We start from the raw sequence: 18,337 nt of genomic DNA, 5'->3' as shown, positions 1-18,337 counted from the left end.
AGGAGACATCTTTCTGCCTGCTTCCACAAGGGCTGGCCAGAGCCAAAGGACAATGCATCTTTTCATTCTCATTTAAGTGTTTTTTTTTTTTTTCTTGTTCCATCTTCCTGTGACTAGAGTAGTGTGCCATAATTTTGGTGATTCACATTAAATGGCTTTTACTGATTTTCTAGATTCCAGTTAAAAGATTTATCTGAAATGGCAAACTGTAGGAGGAAGCGTGACATCTAAGTGCCCATATCTTCACTGGAGTGTGTCAGGCTGTGGAGCAACTGTGACCATCTGTGTTTGAGAGGAGTGGGCTCTGTACAGAGAGGACTTCTGCATGGGAGCCACATCTGCCTGACTGGTGGTGGGGGATCTGTCTCAGGAGGAGGGGCTTCCAGTACGTGTGCCTGCTTGTGCCCAAGGGACATGTGGAGGTGAGGTGTATGTGTGTATGGATCTGAAGGAGTGATTATGTGTGCCTGGTGGGGGGGGGGGAGAGAGAGAGAGAGAGAGAGAGAGAGGGAGACTGTGTGTGCATACATGGCTGAGTGTGTGCAGGGATGTGTGTAGGTGACTGTGCATGCACAGGAAGCTGTAGCTGTGTGTTCATGTCCACACAAGAAATTGGTATGGGCGGCTGTGTGTTGTAGGTATACGCGTGTGTACCGGGCTCTGTGCAGGATGCCTGCAGTGTGATTGTGGCGTGTGCCTGGTATGGGGCCAGGCGTCGTTTTCAAGGTGCTTTGGAGGGCATCTCCTCGGTGGCGCATGTTCAGGGAGTGAACCTAGGAGCTGGGCTCAAGGCTCTGTGGAAGATGTATATCAGAGATGCCCCAGGGACCTGAGGTTGTGTTCTGACATGTTTCCGGGAAGACTGGGGGCATCTGTAAAGGTCTCTCTGTGGTTGTCCATGGGTGTCTTGTGGGTTTCTGTGTGGGGTGTGTGTGTGGGGGGGATGCTCAGGAATAACTGTACAGCATCTATGGACATCTGCTTGGGGGAAGTGCTCAGCAGCTCTCTTGTGATTCTGCCTGGGTCAGCTATGTGCATGGAACTCCTAATAGTCTCCCATCAAACCCTGCCTTGCTACCTTACATGCGGTGAGATTGTGGGTCACCTGGGCTCCAGGCCTCAGCAATTCTCTTGTTAGAAGAAGTCTCTGCTGGAATGAGTGGTCCTCAGCTGACAGCCTGATATGGGTGGCATTTCCCCCTTAAGGGATATCAGAAGGAAGGTGCTGCTGCTGGTCCTGTGTGTGAACACGTGTGGCTTTATGCACTTGTGTCATTCAATGATCACACTTGCTCCCAGGACACCTACTAACACCACTCCAATACCTCCGTGCGGCCCATGAAAGCATGTGCTTCTCATGTCGGGAGCTAATCCGGTAGAGACCGAAGAGGGAGTGTGTCGAATGCCCTGCCTGCCCACGGTCTTCTGGAAACCAGGTAAGACAAGAGGCACTTGGACTTCCATGAGCTGTCTCCAGAGGGAGACTCCTTCCCCTTGAGTGGAAGTGACATGCTCCATAGAGCATCTCCACCAATGACACTTCTGGTCAGAGGAGTCCCAGCTCTTCCCATTGAGAGCTCATTGGGCCACTGGGATTTAAATGAACTTTCTAGTGTGCTTCTCAGAATTCTAGTGTGGTGGACCCTATCTGGGTGTCCAGGGTCAGCTTATTTTTGCTCCCAGTCTCATAGTGGAGGAGCTGACGTGGGAAGAAGGCATCCTCCTGCTCAGAGCTTTCCGTGAGTGTGGCGGCTTTCTGGGCGCCTCCACTCAAACGGTTTCCCAAGGCCTCTGAGCTTGCTCCCAGGTAGCTTGAGCAACATTCCAGAAAGAGGAAAAGCTTATAAATAGCAGGTGAATGAGTTTATTTAAGTCTGAGCGGAACAACAGCCCAGTTGGCCTCCTGAGCTGCAGGTTTTCCATATCCTTAGATTTGGCTAACCGTGCATCAAAAATGCTCTTGGGGGGAGGAAGCTATATTTGTGCCAAACATGTCCAGACATTTTCTTGTCACCATTCCCTAAACAGCATGGTCTAACAGCTGCTTGCTTAACATTGTATCAGGTACTATTTTGTCACCCAACGATGGTTATAGGAGTAGCTACGTAGGTCTCATGAAAACACCATGTCATTTTTATACGAGGGAGTTGTGCATCTGTAGAATGTGGAATAGATGGTTCTGGAATAAACTTCCCAATAATACTGAAGGGCAACTACTCTTATCTTAGGGCAGAGAAATACTTAGCCAATCTCTCCTTTTTGTTTGAAAAGGAAATTGAGCTAATATCAAAGTCAAGAGCCAGGGAAGTTCCCTCCTGACTTAGCCCTTCCTAGTCACTTCAGGAGACCATCTCACATCCAGTTTCCAAGAAGCAGTCCAGATGGTCACTCCCTCCCTGCACTGTCAGGCCAATGTGAAGTAGAGTTTGTTTCTCTCTCACTACCTGAACACCCTCAAAACACTCTGTCACCTCCTGATAGGTGAGCTCGGTGGCTAATCTAGCCTGGTCCTCCTTCTGGATATACCTCAGTCACCTCCTTCACCCCTCCTGGGTGGAAAGGTGGTGCAGTCATTACCTTTTTTCTTGTTAAAGAGTGAGGACTCGGAGGCAGGGGTAAATATCTAGCTGGTGACAAGCCACAGGGGATGCTTGGCCAGAGGTCATACATTTGGACTGATATGTCACATCTTCTCGGTTATAATTTTGATCTGGAGTGTTCCCAAAAGCTCACGTGTTGAAAACTTTGTCTCCAGTATATGGCGCTGTTGGGAAGGTGGAACCCTTTAAGAAGTGAGGCCTAGAGAGAGGAAGTTGGGTCACTGGGGAGCTTGTCTTTGAAGGGATATCAAGTCCCTACCTCCTCCTCTTCCTGTCTCCCTCTTTGCTCCCCGCTCACCACGCAGTGAATGGGTCATTATGTGCTCCTGCTAAGACGCACTGTGGGCTGAAAGCCACAGGACCAAGTGACATCGGGCTGAAATCTGTGCGGTGTAAAGATTGTAGGGGCTTGTGTCCAATCTATTTCTGGTCTCTGTAGGTGAACTATTAAGGTAAATATGGAAGAACTTCAATATTGTCTGCAGCTGTGAGTGAAAAGAAACGTCCGGTTTTCTGTTATTTACCTCAGGCATGTTTGGTCATCATGATAGAGACTTGACACACACACACTCTCCCTTCCCTTGCATTTGTGACTTGAGAACCCACTAGAAGACAGGTGCGCTCCAGATCAGTGCACATTCTGCTGGAAGGAGAATGTTGCTCAACCCTGATCATGAGGTGGGGACTAGGAGAGACCTTCTGAAAGAGACGGGATTGGCTCCTAGCATTGCACAAGAGAAGAATTCGAAACTCTGGAACGGAAGGAAGTTGGAGTCAACAGGCAGCAGAAGAGGCATATGGCATGTGTGGGCATATACAATAAAACTCTCTTTCGTGACCTCCTCCTTTAGCTGTCAGTCCTTTGTGGCTTGGGTCCCTTGAGGGGAGTGTAGGTTTCTGAAACGCCACACAGACACCACCAAGTGCATCCAAGGAACGGTTGCCTGAGTAACACATTCCTGTCACTGAAAGCCACTGAGCCGAGGGTTGTTCATTTTACAGCCTGTTCACCTTCCATTACACAGGCTGACTAGCTCTCCTCTGAACATTTGTTATTGTTTTTGGAGAGAGAGTCTCACTCTAGCCCAGGCTGACCTGGAATTCACTGGGTAGTCTCGGGTGGCCTTGAACTCTTGGCGATCCTCCTACCTCTGCGTCCCAAGTGCTGGGATTAAAGGCGTGCGCCACCACCACGCCTGGCTTGCTAAGAACATTTTATATTCAGATGAAATATCCATCGTGATCTTGTCAATGACTAATTTTGTTTTCATTTATTTATTCCCTGGACCAAGAAGATACATTGTTATACCAAAAACTTTTTTTGTTGTTGTGTTTTTCAAGGTAGGGTCTCGCTCGAGCTCAACCTGACCTGGAATTCACTGTCATCTCAGAGTGGCCTTTAATTCATGGCAATCCTCCTACCTCTGCCTCCTGAGTGCTGGGATTAAAGGCGTGTGCCACCACGCCCGGCTAAGAACTGTTTCTTGGATGAATGAATGAACGCAATATCGAGGTCCACGCTGGCATTATAGCCATAACAAGAGTATCTGAGCCAAGCCAAGAAATGAATACACAATGTGAAGTTACAGTTCATGGAAATTAGAAAGGAGAAGAGCAAATTCTAATTCCAAGATATTTTGAGAAACTTTGGTAGTTCCATTCCTTTTGTGCTATGTCAAAACCTATGTAAGAACATTATACTTTCTTTAAAAAAAAAATACTGGTTCATTTCTTTAGAAATTGTACTGAAACTTCAATATTTACCTTAGTAGTTCACCTACAGATGCCAAAGACAGAATGTTCACACACCCCTGAAATACAGTTTAAAAAGAAAAGAAAGATAAATTTCCCTCAGAGGTAAAAAAGGTAAATACACTTCATCTATTTCCCACATGCTAAAAGCTTGCATTCTCTCAGCACAGATGACAAAACAATATCTTTCCAAAAGTGGATGTATTTTAGTCTTCTCTTTTCCTCCCCAAACAGATGGGATTTCACACTCAGGAGATACCAGGAGCTGCCGTAACCTCAAGTGAGACACAAGCTTGGCCAGACTGCACTTGTCCAAGTGCCAGGCCTCCAGAGTCACAGGAGGATCACCCTGTTAGCACGTGGCCATGCACTTGGTAGACTCTGATGGTGCCAAGCCATTTCTGACAGCGATCTGTGCTTAGAACAGTGTTTGATCTGGCAGGAAACACTGACATACAAACAGTGCGTACTAACACAACATGCTGCTAGGGTTGCTAAAGAATTCTGCTCATTGTTAGGAGCTGCTACCCAGAGTTTTCCAGTACCAATGTGACTGGGAATATATCTAGCATTGGCATTGCGCTAACTGAATTTGTGTACATCTATAATCTCAGCAGTCAGGACTCTGAGGCAGAAGGGTGGTGAGCTCATGTGCAGATTGAGACACAAGGAGATCCTGTCTCAGAAAACCAATACAGCTGGGTAGATAGCTCAATCATTAAAGTGCTTGCCTTGAAAACATGGGGCCCTGAACTTGATCCCCAGAGCCCATGAGTTTGGTTTTTTTTTTTTTTAAGTGAGAGTGAAAACAAAAAATAAGAAGGCATGAAAGTCAGCTGAAGACTCACGGGGAAGAAGAAGGATGCTAGTGAGAGCGGGTAGAGGATGAAAGAGTAATTGAGGGAGGATGAAAAAGAAAAGAAGATATAAGGAAAAGAAAAGAAGGAAGCCGGGCGTGGTGGCTCACGCCTTTAATCCCAGCATTTGGGAGGCAGAGGTAGGAGCATCGCCGTGAGTTCGAGGCCTTCCTGAGACTCCATAGTGAATTCCAGGTCAGCCTGAGCTAGAGTGAGACCCTACCTCGAACAAACAAAAACAAAAACAAAAAAGAGAAAAGAAGGAAGAGGAGAAGAAGAAGGAAAGGAGGAAGGAAGAGGAAGAAGAGGAGGGAGAAAAGAAATGAAGGAGGAGGAGGGAAAGGAGAAAGGGCTGACCACTGTGCTGTACACTCGAAAACCCAGCATAGAGATAAGTAGATCCCCAAGGCCCACTGGTCAGTTAGTGTTGCCTGAGTCAGAGAACTTCCAGGTCAGTGAGAGAACCTGTCTGAAAAAGGGTGGATAACACTTGGGACATGAGCCACAAGGTTGTCCTCTAGCCTTTGTGGACATGTGCACATGTGCACGTTGCACACACAAACAAAACCAATAATAATCAATAGTAGTAATGATGATGATGATATCATAGGGCCAACAATTATATTTTTTAAATTATATTTTATTTATTTATTTATTTGAGAGACAGAAAAAGAGAGAGAGGGGGAGAGAGAGAGAGAGAATGGGCACGCCAGGGCTTTTAGCCACTGTAAACGAACTCCAGATGGGTGCGCCCCCTTGTGCATCTGGCTAACTTGGGTCCTGGGGAATCAAACCAGGATTCTTTGGCTTTGCAGGCAAATGCCTTAACTGCTCAGCCATCTCTCTAGCCTGGGGCCAACAAGTTTATTATTTCATTTTGTGGAGGAGGAGGAGGCTGAGAATGAATGACACAGCCCAGCAAGAGAAATTGTGAATAACAAAGCTAGACTTGCTAAAACGTCCTGTGGTTCGAGCTGAGCTGAGGCCCACCAGCCCTGGCATAAGCGAGGGTCTCTGGCTGAGTTCACGGCAGATAGCGTCATCTTCTTGCTAAACCACTTTAGTCTGGGTAAAAATAAAGTCGCTGTCTGCTGGCTTTTCTAACTTTACTATGATAGCCACCAAAAATTCTGTGTCAAGTATGTTTTGTGTAGGATTTTCACAGTGTTAAAGGGAATCACATCTACCTCATTGGGCCTGTCATTATTTCATGCCTTTACAGTTCTATCTGGAAATAAAGTGTTTGTTTTTTTTTTTTTTTTTTTTACTACGGTAAGGCTCTCACTCTAGCCCAGGCTGATCTGGAATTCATTATGTAGTCTCAGGCTGGCTTCGAATTCACAGTGATCCCTCCTACTTCCATCTCCCAAATGCCAGGATTAAAGGTGTGCAACCACCACACCTGGCTGGAAATTAATGTTTTTTTTTTTTTTTTTTTTTTTTTTTTTGTTGTTGTTTGTTTGTTTTGGTTTTTTTTGAGGTAGTGTTTTACTCTAGTCCAGACTGACCTGGGATTCACTATGTAGTCTCAGGGTGCCCTCGAACTCATTGTGATCCTAATACCTCTGCCTCCTTCCACAGTGCTGGGATTAAAGGTGTGCGCAGGAAATCACCATGCCCCTTCTCCCCCCCCCCCCATGTCTCTCCTCCTAGTCAATGCATCCTTTTCTCACTTTCCACTCCGTCATGGGGGCCCTGCCTTCTGGCCCTGTCCCTCCACTGCCGATTCCCCCCACAGCTCCACCCCTCACAAAATAAATGGAATTTTCTGTCCTTCCTCTTCCTCCGCTGATGATCCTCTCTGCCTGCCGTGGCATCTCTGGTCCCCGAGCTTCTGCGGCGGCTCAGCCTCTCCTTTAGCTGCCTCCTTGTATCCTTAAAGTTGGGCTCTCTGCTCTCTACTCTTTTCTCCCAGAGCTCCAATCCTCAGGGGATTCCCTGATTATTCTGGCTGCGCCTTCTCCCCTAAACCCATGATCTTCACATCTGTATTGCTCCCATGACCCCCAAGTTGGGACTTGCATCTTCCGACAGGACCTTTGTACTTCTTCGTCTTTTATTCTATAGTCCTCTCACGTTCAGCACTTGTCACAGTGAAGTCTATGGCCTTCAGTCGGTCAGCCATAAAACGTCACGGTCCCATTTGCTTCCAGGGCATTCGGCCCTAGAGTTCTATGCTTGGATCCAGCCACACAAGAATGGTGGGGAAACATCCTGCCTGGTGTGAGGCATGGAAATGGTGCTCTGTAAGGCCAACTTCTCTCTCCTTTTCCTTATCCTTCCTTCTGGTGTCCTTATGGGTGTCAGGTCTGTCACCAGTGGGAGAGAATACCAGTCGCATACTCTCCTATCTGCCCCCTGGCCCCTTCCACGGAACCTCATATCCATTTGATCTGGGATGGTGCCAGGCTTTGGAGCCCATCTCCCAGCTTTGCCCTTCTTCAGCGAACCACTCTGGTCACTGGCACCAACTACATCTTTCCCGCCCTTAGCTCTCACATTGCTGCTTTCCTGCTAAAGAAATCAAGTTGGTAGTCTTCTGTCAATCAGCTTAGGTTGAGATCCTTCATCTTGACTTTCGGGACCCCTCATCCAGTCACATCTATGCCACAAATTACAGCTCATTTCCCCTGCCTGCATCATTTGTCACCCACTATCTGGTGTGCCCATTCTGTCTCTCTCTCTCTCTCTCTCTGCCTCTTTCTCTCTCTCAAATAAAGAAAATACATTAAAAATAACACTAAGAGGTAAATGTCCACTTGATTTTGAGACAAGAAAACTGAGGCTCAGAAGGCTGCCTTATACAAAACTGCAGTGGAATTTGGCACTAAAGTCCACACATCTTACTCTTTGCTAAGCACTCCTGCTTGTTGGCATTCCAAAGGCTTTGACTGTGAAGCTTCTCATTTATTGTGCTATTCTCCAATGGGCCTTGCTAAGAGCTGACCATACAGTACATATTTGATGAACTCATTGATTTTGCCTTCTGGCTTCCAGACTTAATAATACCATGAACCCAGATGAATTAAGCAATTTTTGAAAGCAGTGGTCACCCCAATTATTTGTCCTGGTAAACAACAGATTATGATCAGCATCAGGACAAAGTGACCAGTCAACATCCTGCTAGGAAACCATTCAGTTTCCCTGGGCTCCTCCATTTCCTTCTTTGGAAAAAAAAGAGGAACCGTATTAGACACCTGAGAGCTCATTGCTATTCTGAAGTCATTTGCTTCCAACTCTTATTCAAACCATCTCAGGGGCTTTGTTGACATTATCTGCTAACGATTATAATCCATCTATCCCAACACAGAGAGGCACCAGCTTGTCAAACAACACTCCCTTTCCTCTGCAGAAATGTGAGGCCTAAGGTCACTTCCCTATTGGCAGCGTGGGTAAGCACTCCCTGAGGGGCCAGCCTGCCCTCAAGGATATATTTCTACAGGGCAATATTTACAGTGTTGTCTGGCTGGGCTCTGTGGAACTTAATGGGATTCTTAATAAAAGCAGGCTTCATTAAGACAGGGAGCACAGGCCACGTGCCCTTGCTTTGGAGGAAAGGACAACCCGGCACAAGACGGATGCACCCCCTTAGCTTGGAAATCATGCGGGTCAAGTGCCTTGTCATGCATTAACAGCCTTTTTAAGTTGCTAGGCAGACTTGAGAGGAGCAGCATAGATAAATGAAGGCAGAGGAAGCATGTGATCTGTCTTGGTAGCATAAACGCTGAGACACAGCAGCTGCATTTAAACAGAGCAATTTGCTAAATGAGTGGCTAGCATCTTTCCAGGTGGTCAATGTGACACAGGGCTTGGAGGAAACCTTCCTTGAATCATGTGTCTGTTTAGATGGAGACATGAAAGGCCAGGTTATAGACACTGCAGCAGCAATGGCCGCGTTGAAACCCTCACATGAAACACTCCAGTGTGGCCAACGAGGCCCCATGACCACGGCTCAGCTGGAGCTGGTGCTGTGGCTGGTGCTAGGGTTGCCACCAGCAAGGCTGCCTCTTAGCGGAATGACATCCAGCCGGGAACAGGGAGGCTCTCCGTGCCTGCCCACTGAACCACGTCACACACTTACCTCGTGAACTGGGCAGCAGGGATCTCAGAGTATGAAAATGAAGCAGAAATGCTGGTATGTCCTATGCTGTCATTTTTGAAAATTTTTTTTGTATACTTTTATTTATTTATTTGAGAGCGATAGGCAGAGAGAGAAAGAGGGAGGGAGGGAGGGAGAGAGAGAGAATGGACGCACCAGGGCCTCCAGCCACTGCAAACGAACTCCAGATGTGTGCGCCCCTTTGTGCATCTGGCTAACGTGGGTCCTGGAGAATTGAGCCTTGAACCGGGCTCCTTAGGCTTCACAGGCAAGCGCTTAACTGCTAAGCCATCTCTCCACCCCCTATGCTGTCAGTTTTTAAAAATATATTCTTATTTATCTATTAGCAAGGAGAGAGAGAGAGAGAGAGCACGCGAGAGAGAGCATACACCAGGGTCTCTTGACACATATGTCACTTTGTACATCTGGCTTACATGGATACTGGAGAATTGAACCCAGGCCGTCAGGCCTCACAAGCAAGTGCCTTAACAGCTGAGCCATCTCTCCAACCCCTAAGCTATCACTTTTAATGTGCACTTTTTACATCATTTTTCATATTTTTTTCTTTCTTTCTGTTTTTTTTTTTTTTTTTGGATGCTCAGGACCTTGTGCATGTTAAGCAAGTGTTCTACTCCTAAGCTATGTCTGAGCCTCTCTAGGTCAGTTTTGAAAGTCCTAAGATCAATGGGGAAAAAAAAGTCTTCTTAGCTTTTAGCCATAGTGCCTCACTGCTTTTCCTTCATGCCAACTCCTAGCACTTAATTCCATTAAAATTTATTTTATTTTATTTATCTGAGAGAGAGAAAGAGGAAGAGAGAGAGAGAGAATGGGCATACCAGGGCCTCCAGCCACTGCAAATGAACTCCAGATGCGTGCGCTACCTTGTGCATCTGGCTTACGTGGGTCCTGGGAATCAGACCTGAGTCCTTTAGCTTTGCAGGCAAGTGTCTTAACCACTAAGCTATCTTTCTAGCCCCTTAATACCATTTTTGGCTTGAGGACTTTGCTAGAGAAGACATCATGAAAATATATTGGCTGTAGACGTGGAGGTAGACCAGATGACCACTTAGTTTTAGGGCCTCAGGGTCTATGAAACATATTGATGGTCTGAAACCAGGTCAGGTCGCTTGAAGCCTCTGGAGGGGCATCGGCTCTACTCTAGTAAAATGCACAGCCAGAGGAATTCATAGCTATAATGGGGGCAGGCAGGAAAGGCAGCCCCATTGATTGGCTTCCCCCTAATAAAGGTTTTTTTCATGGTAACCATGGGAAAGGATCACCACGTTCTTCAGCAGCCCTTGGAATTTCTGCTGCTATCAAGCAGCCCAGCTGGCCCACTGCTGAAGCCCACTAAGCAGGTAGTGGCCTGTCCCCGCTCCACACACAGCCCCAGCTCCTGTTTGTTTCTGACTGAGGAGGAAAAGTTTAACTCAATGAATCACCAGTAGAACTTCCTGTGACATTCTGGGGAAAACTACAGTTTTCTTAGGAAGAGCTCCGAAGCGCTCTACTTACTTCAGTTTGTGAGCTACACAGGGTGGAAAATTTTTGGTTATCTGAGTTACACTCTGCGTTCATCAACAAAGGCTTTTCCTCTCTTGGAAGTTTCCTATCACCAGGGCTAAGTGACCCACAGACTGATGTAAACAAATGAACTGAGCTGGGCGTGGTAGTGCATGCCTTTAACCCCAGCACTCTGGAGGCAGAGGTAGGAGGATTGCCATGAGTACAAGGCCACCCTGAGACTACAGAGTTAATTCCAGGTCAGCTTGGACCAGAGTGAGACCCTACCTTGAAAAACAAAAAACAAAAACAACAAATGAACTGAACAAGCTGTCTTGTATGTGTGTGTGGTAGTGGGGAGCATATTATGCTTTTTAACTATTCTGAGCTGGTTTCCTTACTTGGGTCACAAAGCACAGACTAGAGGGATGGTTTTATTGATTCTCCCAATGGTGGGATCTGACTAGCCCCATTCTACACATTTGGGGGAAAAGCTGATGCATATGCATATGTCCAAGGATTGCCTTAGGGTATGGATGCTGCTTTATAGATGGTGGTCTTAAGGAAAGAGTCCAAGGCTGGAGAGATGGCTTTACAGTTAAGGCACTTGCCTGTGAAGCCTAAGGACCATGTTCGTCTTTCCAGATCCCCCATGAGCCAGACACACAAAGGTGAGGCAAGTGCAAGGCAGCCCCTGCCCACTAGGTGGCGCAAGTGTCTGGTGTTGGATTGCAATGGCTGAGGCCCTGACATGCCAATTCTTGCTCTCTGAAATAAAATTAAAAAGAAAAAGAAAAAGAAAAAGAAAAAGAAAAAGAAAAGAGTCCAGGCTATGGGGAGAGTCCACAGATGTTCAGTAAGGAGAGAACAGTAAAGTCAATGAATTCTGTGAGAATTCCAAATCTGCTCAAGCCTTGGCAATGAGGAAGTGGCTCGAAAGGGATATAAAAAGTTAAAGTATTAACCTGCCTAAGAAACAGGCTTCTGAGTTTACCATAGAATGTAACACTGGTGCTATTGAAAGAGAACTTGAAATGCATGCTATCAGGCTGGGATTCCACAGTGTGAAGGAGCCACAAGCCTGTCCACTCATCAGAAGCTTTCATAACGAGTGGCAACGATCAAGGTCCCCTGGCCTTTGTCAACAGACCACACAAATGTGGTTTCCATTGATATGATTGGGTCCCTGGTGTCAGGGATGTCTGACAACCAAGAAGTATGCAGATTGCGAAGCCCTTGGAAGAGACAGATAGATGACAAGGCAGGTGGCCTCAGGGCTCCTGCCTTATAAATTTGTTTCTCTCTTGCCCACAACCTGAAGCTCAGCCACTTGGCAACCTGAGCTATTTACTACTACGCTCGTTTGAGCCTTTCTTTCTTTTTCTTTCAGTCTAAGGAAAAGCTGATTTCTAAAGCAAGCGTCAAGTGAGGTTTTAAAATGCGCTTTGCAAATGACACGACTTTTTAATATTCAAATGCAGCTCCACGAAGTCACCCTTGATTGGCATTTTATTCCATTTCAGAGCTGTTAATTAAGAAGCACGCGACACTGGCAGCGGAAAAAGATGAAAGCCGCAGAAGTGCAAGCGAGTCCTAAACTAAAAAATAATAAAAAAAAAAAACCAAACACCCAGGACGCCTGTCATCCTCCTTCCCACGAGATCCACTAGGGGGCAGCGGAGGACCGGCAGCGAGGCGGCCGGGGATGCTGCGAACACCTGACGCGGGCGGCGCTGAGCTGGTGACAGGTGAGCCTGTCGGAAGGATAAAGTCAGATTGGACCATCTGCCTTCCGCGCCCCCACCTCAATGAGCCCGCATTCTAATGAACAGGCAGCGTCACCTGGACCTGTCCTTCCAGAGGTCAGTCATCAGGCTTGACCGCACCCAGCAAAAGAGGCAGGGTGACGGAGTTCCCCCACTTACTGGCCACCACAAGGCACACCACAGACCAACAGAGACTTCCCTCTGCCATCCCTCCCCTGCCAGCTTCCATCTGGGGAAATTCCAGCCCAGAGGCTGGGCGGCACTGGTCCAGGGCCACCATTCACGCCCTAGTGCGTATGAACGGTGCCCCCTAGAGGTCGATGGTGCGTAGCTCATCCCTTCTCCCCCAGCAGAAGGGCCTTTAGGAACAAGCAACCCCCACCTGTCTCCTCTCTCTTCTCTCTCTCTCTCTCTCTTTCTCTCTCTCCTGGTCTCCTCCCAGGTAAACACATGTGCATTTAAAGGCTTTAAGGAGAGTAGAGCATCAGCCCTTGAGCGTAGCCAGGTGGGGTTAAGCAACAGGGTGCTCTATTCTCACCCCTCTCTTCTTTCTGTACAGTCCACCACGCCCCCCCCCCAATGCTAGAATATCTGATCATCAGCCCTCCACTGTGTTGACATTAATGTCTCCTCTCCTGGGGGGCGGGGGCGTGGATCTGCATTGAAGCCTTACATTTATAATTGTGAAGCAAAATACCTCTTGGTCTAGTGAAAAAGTGCAAGAGGGCCTTGTAGGAGGCAAGCCGAGGCTTCCCCAGTGTGACGACATGGGCTTTCGAGACCACTTCTCCACACGTTTCTTCACCAGAGTGCTGCTTTGGTTTACTTGGTAATCAGCGAAGCTCAGGTCTAAAGGGCGTAGACCAGCCATCCTGTTCTGTTGAGATCCCAGCCCTGTCTCTTGGGAGACAGCACCTCCAGAAGAAAATTGCATAGCTTCTCTGTGCCTCAGTTTCCCCCTTCTCACGTGGTCAGGTCACGATGTCTGCCTTGTGGGGTGTGGTGATGGGAATGGATCACAGAATGTAGGGGAGCGCCACATGCACGTTCTTGAACGTGTCATTCTCTGCCGCGTTTCCCTTGGGATGTTTCCTTTTTCCTTTGGCCTCAGCTTTGGGACACAGCTGCTCCCACTGGAGCCCATACCTGGCTCCTCCCCGGAAGCACGGCGCCCCCAAACCTACCTGGTCATCTCCATAGAGAATCAGGCACTGGTCAGGCTCCACGGAACTGAAGCAAAAAAAAATACAAACACAAAACACCATCTTCAGAAAGGACCTCAAGAACACATGCTGGGGTCAGGCCTGACAAAAGGCCCTGTTTGTAACAGTCTTGGAAACACTTGTTTTTAAAATTTATTTATTATTTGCAATCAGGGAGAGAGAGAGAGAGAATGGACATGAATGGGGCGCTCCAGGGCCTCCTGCCTCTGCAAACGAACTCCAGTTGCATGTGCCACTTTGTGCACCTGGATTTATGTGGGTGTTGGGGATTCGAACCTGGGCTGTCAGCCTTAACCAGTCAGTCATCTCTCCAGCCCTTTGGCAACACTTGTTTAATTCACCTAGATCAGAAGGGAAGCCCAACTTTCTTTAATTGTCTACTTCCGCTGTGTCAATTTGTGATTAAAATAAGAGACTTAAATATCAGGACAGCAGAGAGGAGCCGAAAGAACTGTTCGGAGTTGCGGCCACTGAGCAGTAGATGATGGGCCGCCTTATTGACTTGGAAGGAGGGTCAGGGACCCCCCTGTCATGGCCACCCATGCTTTTGTCCCATCAGAAGGGGAATGGGAAGAGAAGAGGGAGGGCTCTGGGGGGCTGTCTGGCTCCAAGGGTTTTGGTGGTACCGGGACCAGAGTTGCGGGGAGCAACTTGCCTGATAGAGAAAGACTTGGGCATGGGGTGGGAGGCTGGCGGGAGTGTAGGTGGACGGGGGGATGGGCTGGGTGCCTAGAAAATAGGGAACGGGCGCCGGGAAACAGAGAGTGGGGAATGGAGGGGCACGACGCCAAGCGGTGTGACCAACCTTCAAGACAGTCTGCAGAAATCACATGGTGCTTGGAATGGTTGGAGGCGAGACTGGAGGTGCCCCCCGCCTCTGAGAGTCACCCACTGTGCAACCTTTGGAAGGCCTGTTGGGCACTGGGTGCTACACTTAGTTGGATGCATCATGTGCCTGTTTGTATTAGACTTACTTGCTGCTTTTCTTTCTAAAAACAGGAAGATCTACTACAAACATTTCTTTTTGGGGGGGGTCAGTGTCAGAAGTCTGTATGCCTTTTAAACACCTGAATTGTAATTATCACATAGACACCACAGAGCCTACTGCTGTTCTCTCTCTTGTCTTTGTTTCTCTCTTTCTTTATCTCTCCGTTGAAACGTAGGCATTTCAAAAATAAAGATTGTGTATGCTTCTTAAAATTGTCGAGGACATATTGTTCATTGATCTCTGTCTCTCTCTCTTTATCTATATATATGTATCTCTATATATGTATATATATGAAAGAGTATAGTCTTATTTTGTATATTCACTGCTGTAAATATCTCCTGTTACAGACAACTTCACGTTGCTGGGATGAACATCCAAACCAGGCACAGCTTAGGGGAGGAAGGGCAAATTTCAAGCTTACAGATGAAGGGAAGTTCTCTCCATGGCGGAAGAAGCAGCTTCCATACATTTGAGCACAGAGGAACCTTCACCAGCCAGCAAATACCAAAAGCAACAAGCAAAATCCCAGCATTGAATGGCAGGGACCTGGCCAGAGCTCAGACTGCTCTGCGTAGCTTTTGGCTCTCAATCAGACCTGCCCCCGAACACACCTTAGGGCTGGACCCTAGGATTCACCTCCAGTTGACACCTCTTCCAACTAGGTGGCTAGAGACCCAAGTGACAAACTTAATAAAACACCTGAGTCTATGGGGGACATACAGCCAAACTACCACATCCCCCAATCCTCTTTTGGACAATGGTATGATTAATAAACAAAAACATAAATAAATATATTGCCTATTCTCCAAAGCCCTTACACCTTAATCTTTTTTTGTTGTTTGTTTTTGTTGTTTTGAGGTATGGTCTCACTGTAGCCCAGGCTGACCTGGAACAGAATTCACTATGTAGTCTCAGGGCAGCCTTGAACTCATGGTAATCCTCCTACCTCTGCCTCCCAAGTGCTGAGATTAAAGGCTTGGACCACCAGTCCTGGCCACCTTAAATCTTTAAGGGGGGGGGGAGGGAGAGAGGGAGAGGGAGAATGGACATGATAGGGCCTCTTCCTAGTACAAATGAACTCTAGACACACAAGCCATGTGCATTGGGCTTTACAGGGGTACTGGGGAGTTGAACCCAGACAGGCAGGCTTTGCAACAAGCACCTTTAACCACTGAACCATCTCCCAAACCCCACCTTAGTCTCTTACTGCATAGAAATATGTCTCAAGTTTGTTGCAGTGAAATCTGTTTCTTACTTCTGCCTGGAGGATCTTGCTTCTGGAAATGAGTTTGTCACCCACATTAATATTAAGGTATTCTCCTATATTCTGCTCACGTATGCAGCTTAAAACCAGTGAGGTCTTTGATATATGTGACTTCATTTTTTAAACACTTTTTTTTTTTTACAAATAGTTTATTTTTTTGCAAGGAGAGAGAAAGAGAAGGAGAGAGAGAGAGAGAGAGAGAGAGAGAGAGAGATAAAGGAGAGAGACAAAGAGAAGGGGCATGCCAAGGTCTCCAACCACTGCAGACAAACTCCAGATGCACGTACCACCTTGTGCATCTGGCTTTTACGTAGGTACTGGGGAATTGAACCCAGGTTGTTAGACTTTGCAGGCAAGCACCTTAACCTCTGAGCCATCTCTCCAGCCCAATAGTACTTTTAGTCCTTCATTATTTTTTTTTTCAATATCTCCTTGGCCAGTATCACAGATTTACTCCTGCTAGTGAACTAAGACTCGACTTGTTGAGCTCACTGAGGTTCTGACTGGACGTGGCATGTCACTTTGGAGCACCTTAACAGTATTGAATGTTCTGTCTAGGAGTATGGGTGCTCCTCACAGACTCGAGCTTTCTTTTATGTCCTTGGAAAGGTCACTGCTAAGGTTATTTCTGGGAATATTTAATACTATGCCAATCCATGTCTTTAGATAGAGAGAGTAAGAAAAACAGTAAAGGGTTGCACTGCTGGTGACCAAGAATTCCCATCTAGTTCACCTTTAAAATTCTGACAGATCTTTCTCTAGCAAAGACATATTCAGCCCAGGTAGGATGTTGAACATATTCGTTAGGAATGTTTGGCCAATTGAATAAGGAACAAGAACAAATGATCATACATATCCCATAGGAGAGCTCTCTGTGAAGCTGTCAAAGGGCTGTTTGGACCACAGACCATATTTTCTTTTATATATATATTTTTTTCTTTATTTTTATTTATTTGAAAGTGACAGACAGAGAAAGAGGCGGATAGATAGATAGAGAGAATGGGCGTACCAGGGCCTCCAGCCACTGCAAACAAACTCCAGACGCATGCGCCCCCTTGTGCATCTGGCTAACATGGCTCCTGGGGCATTGAGCCTTGAACCGTGGTCCTTAGGCTTCACAGGCAAGCGCTTAACCACTAAGCCATCTCTCCAGCCCCTGTTTTATATTTTTACAGAAGATGCTAAGTAGAGAATTTACCTTCTTGTACTTATCACTCTCTTCAATGTTATTCTGCCCATATTTCATGGTGATTTTAACATCTTTTTTTGTTGTTTTTTGAGATAGGGTTTTTGCTCTAGCTCAGGCTGACCTGGAATTAGTCTTAGGGTGGCCTCGAACTCATGGCAATCCTCCTATCTCTGCCTCCTGAGTGCTGGGATTAAAGGCATGCACCATCACCCCTGGCAATGTCAATTTTTTTGTTTTGTTTTTGTTTTCGAGGTAGGGTCTCACTGTATCCCAGGCTGACCTGGAATTCACTATGTAGTTTCAGGATGACCTTGAACTCACAGCTATCCTCCTACCTTTGCCTTTGAATAATCTCTCTAGTTTACTGGTGTCTCATCCCTTGATGGTCTTGTGTCTGTCACAGTTCAGCCTGACACTGTCACTGTCATTACCTGGGCTCTGTCGATAGTAAGAACTGGGACATTTTCCATAGCATACCAGATCTCCTTTTCGTACGTTCTACTTCCATCACCAGGCTCTGCCCCTGAGGCAACCAACACCAACCCGCACACGTCCTCCTCACCTGACCTCTGCTGCTGCTTCTTCCTGTCTGCCTGTGGCTCCCCGTTTGCTCTTGGGTGCCAAGGCAGCACCCAGGCTAAACCTGCCTGGTGTGCCCATATCCATGGGCAGATGTGCTGGAGAATCACGGAACCAGCTGAGTGGTCTGCTTTCAAATTCCGACCACGAACCACGCAGAAGCCCTTGTGTTTCTAAGCTGTTGATCCTCTCTAGGATCCTTTCATTTCCAACACCCCATCCCAATCCCAAATCCTCATTCTCTGATAATCACTTGCCAGGTCATAAAGGAAACAACCCCCAGAGGGATCCTCCACCAGATACTAACCACATAAGCACTGGACCCACCGCCTCAGCCTGCCCTGGGCTCCCTCCGGATGAACCAGCCGCGCGCTCCTCCCTGAGGCCAGTCCCTTGCTTCCCTAAGGATGTCATTGAACATCGCTTTCTCCTCAGTTTCCCAATGCTTCTGGACCCTCCCCCATAGCTCATAAACATGTTCTGTTTCTCCCTTTAGGGAAAAGAAATGAGAATTTAT

At 47.1% G+C, this 18,337-nt stretch overlaps 1 long non-coding RNA gene across 2 annotated transcripts; it reads left to right on the top strand.

The window, feature by feature from the left end:
- Window positions 1–126: 126 nt before the first annotated feature.
- LOC123462062 lies at window positions 127–12,464 on the top strand. Of its 2 annotated transcripts, none has more exons than XR_006638073.1 (3): window positions 127–422; window positions 1,300–1,436; window positions 12,335–12,464. It is a non-coding gene; the product is annotated as an uncharacterized LOC123462062 (long non-coding RNA). The 2 variants fall into 2 exon arrangements; XR_006638072.1 differs by lacking the exon at window positions 12,335–12,464 and adding an exon at window positions 3,040–3,189.
- The last annotated feature ends 5,873 nt before the right edge of the window (window positions 12,465–18,337 follow it).

The sequence above is a fragment of the Jaculus jaculus genome, chromosome 7, assembly GCF_020740685.1.
Source record: "Jaculus jaculus isolate mJacJac1 chromosome 7, mJacJac1.mat.Y.cur, whole genome shotgun sequence".
Lineage (NCBI taxonomy): Eukaryota > Metazoa > Chordata > Mammalia > Rodentia > Dipodidae > Jaculus > Jaculus jaculus.
The sequence above is the reverse complement of the archived record's forward strand: the minus strand, read 5'-3'. Positions and strand labels throughout refer to the sequence as shown.